The sequence below is a fragment of the Astatotilapia calliptera genome, chromosome 2 (genome assembly GCF_900246225.1).
Source record: "Astatotilapia calliptera chromosome 2, fAstCal1.2, whole genome shotgun sequence".
NCBI classification, from domain to species: domain Eukaryota; kingdom Metazoa; phylum Chordata; class Actinopteri; order Cichliformes; family Cichlidae; genus Astatotilapia; species Astatotilapia calliptera.
The window spans coordinates 14,459,577-14,467,185 of NC_039303.1; the positions used below are offsets into that span (position 1 = coordinate 14,459,577).

At 40.0% G+C, this 7,609-nt stretch overlaps 1 long non-coding RNA gene across 1 annotated transcript; it reads left to right on the plus strand.

Annotated features, from left to right (window-relative positions):
* Positions 1-2,671: 2,671 nt before the first annotated feature.
* On the plus strand, positions 2,672-6,918 carry LOC113028949 (uncharacterized). Its single transcript, XR_003273313.1, has 3 exons — positions 2,672-2,794; positions 2,873-2,927; positions 6,221-6,918. It is a non-coding gene; the product is annotated as an uncharacterized LOC113028949 (long non-coding RNA).
* Positions 6,919-7,609: the final 691 nt, after the last annotated feature.

The following is a 7,609-nucleotide window of genomic DNA, read 5'->3' on the forward strand; positions in this document are numbered from 1 at the left end:
AGCACAGAAACAGCTTTAGTGAAGGTTACAAATGATCTTCTTATGGCCTCTGACAGTGGACTCATGTGCTTGTCCTGCTAGACCTCAGTGCAGCGTTCGATACTGTCAACCATACTATTCCATTAGAGCAATTAGAACATGCTGTAGGTATTACAGGTACTGCACTGCAGTGGTTTGTATCATATCTATCTAATAGACTCCAATTTGTCCATGTAAATGGAGAGTCCTCTTCACACACTGAGGTTAATTATGGAGTTCCACAGGGTTCAGTGCTAGGACCAATTCTGTTTACATTATACATGCTTCCCTTAGGCAGCATCATCAGAAGACATAGTTTACATTTTCACTGCTATGCAGATGACACCCAGCACTATCTATCCATGAAGCCAAGTAACACAGGTAGTTCTAACTTTCTGCTTCTAAATTCAGGTGAAACTGAGGTTATTGTACTCGGCCCTCAAAATCTTAGAAATATGGTAACTAACTATATTCTTACTCTGGATGGCATTACCTTGGCCTCCAGTAACGCTGTGAGGAACCTTGAATAGGATGTCCTTCAATGCACATATTAAACAAATATGTAAGCTTTCTTCCATTTGTGCAACATCTCTAAAAATAAAAATATCCTGTTTCAGAGTGACGCTGAAAAACTAGTTCATGCATTTATTACTTCCAGGCTGGACTACTGTAATTCATTATTATCAGGAAGTCCTAAAAACTCGCTGAAAAGCCTTCAGCTAATCCAAAATGCTGCAGCAAGAGTACTGACAGGGACTAGAAAGAGAGAGCAGATTTCTCCTGTTTTAGCTTCCCTTCATTGGCTTCCTGTTAAATCCAGAATTGAATTCAAAAACCTGCTCCTCGCATACAAGGTCTTAAATAATCAGGCCCCATCTTGTCTTAATGACCTTGTAGTACCATATCACCCTATTAGAGCACTTCGCTCTTGCACTGCAGGCCTACTTATTGTTCCTAGAGTATTTGAAAGTAGAATGGGAGGGAGAGCCTTCAGTTTTCAGGCCCCTCTTCTGTGGAACCAGCTTCCAGTTTGGATTCGGGAGACAGACGCTATCGCTACTTTTAAGATTAGGCTTAAAACTTTCCTTTTTGCTAAAACATATAGGGCTGCATCAGGTCGCCCTGAATGGATGATGCATTGAGTAGTTCTTCTTCAGTCACCTTTCTCGTCACTATATGTTTATAGACCTCGCTGCATTGAATTACACTTGTTATTAATCCCTGTCTCTCTTCCACAGCATGTCTTTTGTCCCGTCTTCCTCCCCTCACCTCAAGCCTTCATGACAAATGGCCGCCCCTCCCCGAACCTGGTTCTGCGGGAGTTTTTCCTTCACGCTTTTGCCAAAGTGCTTGCTCATAGGGGTGTCATATGATTACTGGGTTTCTCTGTGTATGTATTATTGTAGGGTCTACTTTACTATATAAAGTGCCTTGAGGCAACTGTTGCTGTGAATTTATTTATGTGTATAAATAAAACTGAACTGAGTTGAACTGAATGTTAAAACTATCACTGTCTCCCAGTGCTCCTGTTTGCCACCCTCTTCCGTTGAATGCTTCCCTGTACTTCCTCATTCCACCACCAAGTTTCCTCATAATGCCATCAGACACTTTTAGCTGCATGTTTTAGTTTTTAATATTCTGCTTTTATCCAGAAAAGAGCAGCTGAGGGATTTATCTTATTTACTCTGTCTCACATGAAGAGAGAGCACGCACTGAATTTCTTCTTTTTAAATGCTTCATCCAAAGAGCTCACAGACATCCGACCATCCATTATACACTATATTTGCTTTCTCCCTCCCTCTTTGTTTAGCCCATAATCATAGAAAGCTTTTTTGTTTATCTTGTCCTCTTGTTTAAGCAGTCATTACAGTGAAGTAGCCAATTTTTCAACACCAAATTTAAAAGTAGTTTTAAGGTCTCCTCTCTCGACTCATATTAAAACCGCTCCCTAACGATAAGAAAGATGTTTCACATACATATTCAGGAGAACGTTATCCTTTCCCTTTTCTACTCTATATAGAATGATTGTTGTAAAATTCAAAATAGGTCATTATTAGTAGAATTACCACATTCAGCCAACTTTACAGGGAACTTCACACCATGAAGTTTTGATCTCAAACCGGTATAAAAGTACAGAGAGCATCTTTGTGCTTTTTTGTGTACGTGATTCACAACAGCATGTTCTGGACTGTCTGTTTATGCTCCCATAATCCTTTAATTCAACAGCTGGTGCGGATCCCTGTTTGAGTAATCAGAAAATATTTGTGTTGCAGTTTGTGGTCAAACTACATGATATCCTTTGTGATACTCCATCATAATGTCCAATGTGTTCAGCGTGTCCAGTTTGTTTTTGTTTTTTTAGTCTTTCAAGCCACTGACTACTCAGAAATGGTGAAGTCTGCCTTTCGTTTTGTACTCTTTAAATTTAATTATTTTCTGTATTCAGGTCAGTTCAAAATCTCTTAATAAGAGAATAGGGCTAGAGGGAAGATCAAAGTTATGGATTTCTGTTACATTATAGAGATTAAAGGATTGTCAGAATGTTAACAGGCTCCCCAAAATCTGGCAGTGTGCATAAAAATAGATGTAATAGGGAAGGCTTTAGGACCCAGGGGACCCAAGGGACCCAAGGGAGGGTATAAAAGAGGAAGTAGCAGCAGGTGCTCTTCTTCTCTCATTTGGCTGTGAACAATGGTTGTGTGAGTAGGTGAAGCGCCTGAGAAGTTTTGTCTTCTACACAAACGGTTGTTTTAAACCTCTACAGCAGAGGTTTGAGGTACAGGCTGTTTTTCTTTTAGTGCTTTTGTAAATTTGTTGAAATGTATTTGATGGTTATTGTATTTTATGTTTCTAGTAGTGTTTTTTAGAAGACAAGCCATGCGTGCAGCAAACACAGTTGTCTGCTAGAGGTATGTTAACATAATATATTTGACATTATAAAAAAGTATATTTATGCACTACAATCTAATTTATATTGTATTGCCTCCTACAGGACAGGCTCCACAAGTGAATTTGTCACTGTTTTTTCTCTTTTTTGTTGCGATTTTCTCCCAAGTTGGTTTTAGAGTAGTTAAAACTGTTTGTTTTTTTAATGCTGGGTTTGTTTTTATTTCCAATGGGCTGGTGCAATATTAGTCAGACAATGTGCAATCCCTGAGCTGGGCACTTACGTTACGGGAATTAGGTCTTTTAGAGGTGCTCCGTGTGGATTTGCGGTGAATACGTTTTAAGAGTGATTTTTAGTGCCACCAATTGCCTGAACACTTAGTGCATGCGATATGTGTTCTGTTGGGCTCGTATTTATTTGGGGTGGATTTGTTTCTCTTAAAGCAACGAGCATCTGGGACCGCCGAGGGAGAGCAAGCCCTCAGGTGATAGTTGCATTGCTGACAGGTTGGACCAATAAGACTATATTGTGGTCGTTAGTGACCTTTTCCATTTTGATTGAGGCCTTTTGCAAGCCCTTTGTTTTCCTTTAAAATAATAAATTTTAACCTATCTGACTGATATTGACCCTCTTGTTCCGTTTATTCTGGGCTTATTCCTGTAAGAGCTTTGGGCCTGAAAGTTTGTAAGAGTAGTATAGAGGCCCTTAGCGGTTACTTGGTGGCTTTTACTCGCGACATAGAGGTAGAGAGGAGGAAGCAAAAATATTAAATTCAAAGGGAACAACTTTTATCACCTCCATACGAAGTATAAAAGATGGATGCAGCCACAGTGGCATCACCCATTGGTTAGTGAAGCCCCTTTGTCATGCCTTGGACTTTTGCTAACCTGATGTCTGCCATTAGAAACTGTATGGGAGGGAGAGTTGTGAAACAGTGTAAGCAGAGTTTGACCTAAAACTGGCAATTAGGCTGTGACCACACGTACGCGGGTATGTTTGTAAACAGATTTTCCGTTTTGTTAAAAAGAATCTCGTCCACACGTAATCGCAAAAAACAAAGTCAAACGCTGTCAAGAACATGCCAAAGCAACAGGTGGCGATGTAATCCTAACTGGGTAGAAATGTTGGCCAATCAGAAATCTAGAAGCCTGGGCGGGAAAGGGTACACAAAGATGGTGCATAGAAGCAGTTAGTTACTGGTATGTAAATAATTTTGCTCTTAATTAGTTATTGTAAAAGATATTGCTGTTGAAAAAGGATAAAGGAGGACTGCCTCACAATCCATTACTAAGCTAGCAAAAATAACTATTATTTTTAAAACATCATATGTTCAATATTAATGAGCTTGCCACTGGCAAAGTTGAGTTAATTGTCAGGTGAAGAAAAATCATTTGTTAAACTAATATTTATCAAGCCTTGACCAATTAACCCAAATGACATGTGTAATAAAGCAGAAACTTGGAAACTCAGACAATGAAGTGAGTTGTAACTGTATTAATTATGAATGGACCTGTCATAATATGCCTACATACATAACACAGGAAGGAAACCCTGGTCACTATGGTTTGCTTCAAGGAGCAGTATAAGCCAAAATGGATGGATGATAAATTAAAGGAAAAAACCTTAACCCTTACACCAAGGAGATCTGTCTCTGTTGTACTGTGGTTGCATTTTGCTGAGATATTTTAGTTCCACTTGTCCCTTAAGAGCAAAGGGTCACCATAGATCAATACAAAGTTCTTCAGAGTCATCACCTTTTTCCTATGATGAAACCCCTGATAGGAGTCATGTCTTCCAAGATGCCATCCAAAGAGAATTCAGGCTCACTGAATAATTTGATTAAACAGCTCACCTGTCCCTGGGCTTAAATTCCTTTAATTACTGATGTGAGTCAGCTGTGTCAAAGAAAAAGGCGGTACCTCAGGCAGAAGAGATTGAAGGACACGCCCACACAGGCACCTTCAGGAGGAGGCCTTGCAAGAGCCGTAACAAATGGAAAAGAGAATTTAAATTGATTTAAAACTAGCTTGAACTGCTTGTCAATTCCCAAGTGATCTTTCGTGGAATAGTGTCCTGTCAACGGAGAAGACATGGACTGGAAGCACTAAAATGACCAAGTGTCATCAACAGAAGGAATCGGAAGGCTAGATTGAAATCACTTTTGCTCTTTGAAAAAAAAAAAGCTAATATTGAAGTCCTGACCTTTTGTGACTGACATGTTTCCTGTCTTCTTGAATGTAAATTAACTGCCTGCTAGCAGTGCTGTTTTAATTAAACTCAATACAGCTGCCACACAGTCTGTGACATCAAAACTTGAATCTCATTAGAATACCATAGACCTTTTATACCAGGTAAGGATACTATGATAACTGTACACTACACTACAAAGTGAAAATACAGCAGATGGCATTTTAGTAATATTTAGCAATTTAAATAAGACGGATGGAGCTGAAGCGTGTTACTTGATTTCAAAAATATTGATATTATAAAAACCAGTGCTTCTGACAGAGGTTTAGTCAGGTAGTGGGAAAAAATGTTTTGAGGATTTTGTAATTCAATTGATGTGCCTTCAATAGAGGAAGAAGGGTCTGGGCATGAGAGGTGTCTTGGCCATAAACGGGGGTGAGGTCACTGAGGTAGCTGTTCAAGGCAGTGGTTCTGCTTTTTTAAGAAGGGGGGGCAGAGAGTGTGTTACAGTTTCAGAGATCACAATTCTCAGCCTCCACTGGAAGATCTGTGCCAAGGTAGAGCAGTCCAGGATTTAAGAGAACCAGTACAGTTTTTGTTCCTGACAAGGAGCACTGGACCTACTCTTTATTCTCTTTATTTTGTTCAAAGGTGCATAGGACGCTGTAGGTATTTATTAAAGTCAAAGAAAGGAATCTGTCTTACAGCAAACTGCAGACAACAGATTCAGCACAGTTTTTTTTTCTTTTTTGCTAATTCAGTGAAACCTGTTGTCACATGCTGAAGTAACATTTCACTAGCTAGAATTACATGCTAATTCCCATCTTTAGCGTCTCTCATATAATGTGAATTCAGTGTCTGATCACCTGAGCAGACATTTCCTGAAAGCACCAACATGACCAAGCCGGCCATCAGTGGAACGATTTAAAGGGCTAGACTGCTTAAGATTTCTTTCTCTTTTTTTAGACAGAGAACATAGACAAGTGTTTTTTGACAAACCAGAAAAAAATGTATCTAAACTGTGTGACTTGACAATTTGCTTTTAATTTTTCTCTGTATTAATGTAAAAGTCAATCCCAAAACACCTTTGATTTGATCCTGAACTCTCTCATCTTTTCCTCACCACAGGGTGGCACTAGCAGTTTGAGGAGAGGAGACAGAGAGGAGCAGGAAAGAGAGGGAGAGCAGCAAAGATTGATGCAACACGGCACAAGTCATCACTGCGACAATGCAGATTAAAGCAGAGGAATGAAAAGAGGAAACAGCACGAGAAGAACCTGACAGGGCAAAAGAAGCGGAAACAAGAAAACAAGATGCTTTGTCAGGAGCTGTATTTGTATGCTGCTCACAGTCCCTGTAAATTAGAGAAGAGAGAAGTGTGAGGAGGAGAAAGGGAAATGTGTATATGTATCTGCGTTTCTGTGTTTTAGAGGTAGGATGGGGGTAGGGATACAAAGCTGGACAACACAGCTAATTCAGATAGCAACAATTCAGAGCTGGTTTTCTCATTTTAATGTCCATCATTGAACACACACAACAAATCTGTATTGGCAGACTGATTGTTGACAGTGAGCGCACACGTTTACAGGATATTCTTGATTCCACTTGAATTACTGCTGTCTCCTTCTACTGTCACTATGTAATCCCAGCAGTCTGTTGAAAGCCCTGTCAACTGAAACCTAAAGGGAGACATGAAGCCACTCCTTCTCGCCAGATGAACCTCTCTCATGTCAGTGTGCCTTGGGACAGGATACAAAGAGGAGTTCAAGAAAATCTACAAAAGCTCTATTTTCTTTCTTTCGGTATTTATAATGCAGCTTGCTTGTTTCAGCTGATCTTCACATGTCAGATAGCTTCTGTCACATGTTGTTTGTAGATGAGTTTCATCTTGAGACTTCCTGTGCCTTTTGACTACTATAGTAGATTTAATAAAATGGTACATGAATTCAATTCAATTTTATTTATATAGTGCCAAATCACAACCAAATTCGCCTCAAGGTGCTTCATAGAGAAAAACCCAACAATCATATGACCCACTATGAGCAAGCACTTTGGCGACAGTGGGAAGGAAAAACTCCCTTTTAACAGGAAGAAACCTCCGGCTGAACTAGGCTCAGGGAGGGGCGGCCATCTGCTGCGACTGGTTGGGGTGAGAGAAGGAAGACAGGATAAAAGACATACTTGAAGTGTTTTTATATTACAGCTTGAAGTTCAGGCAAAGTTCATGTCCACAAATGAACATGGAAATGCTGATATTCAATACTGACTGAAGATGTGTACACTTGGGCCATGTTGGCCCAGCATTCGTAGTTTTCGTGTTTTGTATTTTGTTCTTTATTTATGCCTTCGTTCCTAGGGGGTTCTGTTAAAATGTTCCTCATTTGATTTCCCCATGTCACTTTACCCCGTGTGCCCCTCTGTGTATCGGTGAGCCCTCGTCTCCCCTACTTGTGTTTTATTCCATGTTTTCCCCAGCCCGTTATGTCTGTGCTCTCCCCGTGCTTTCGCTCTCCTCCT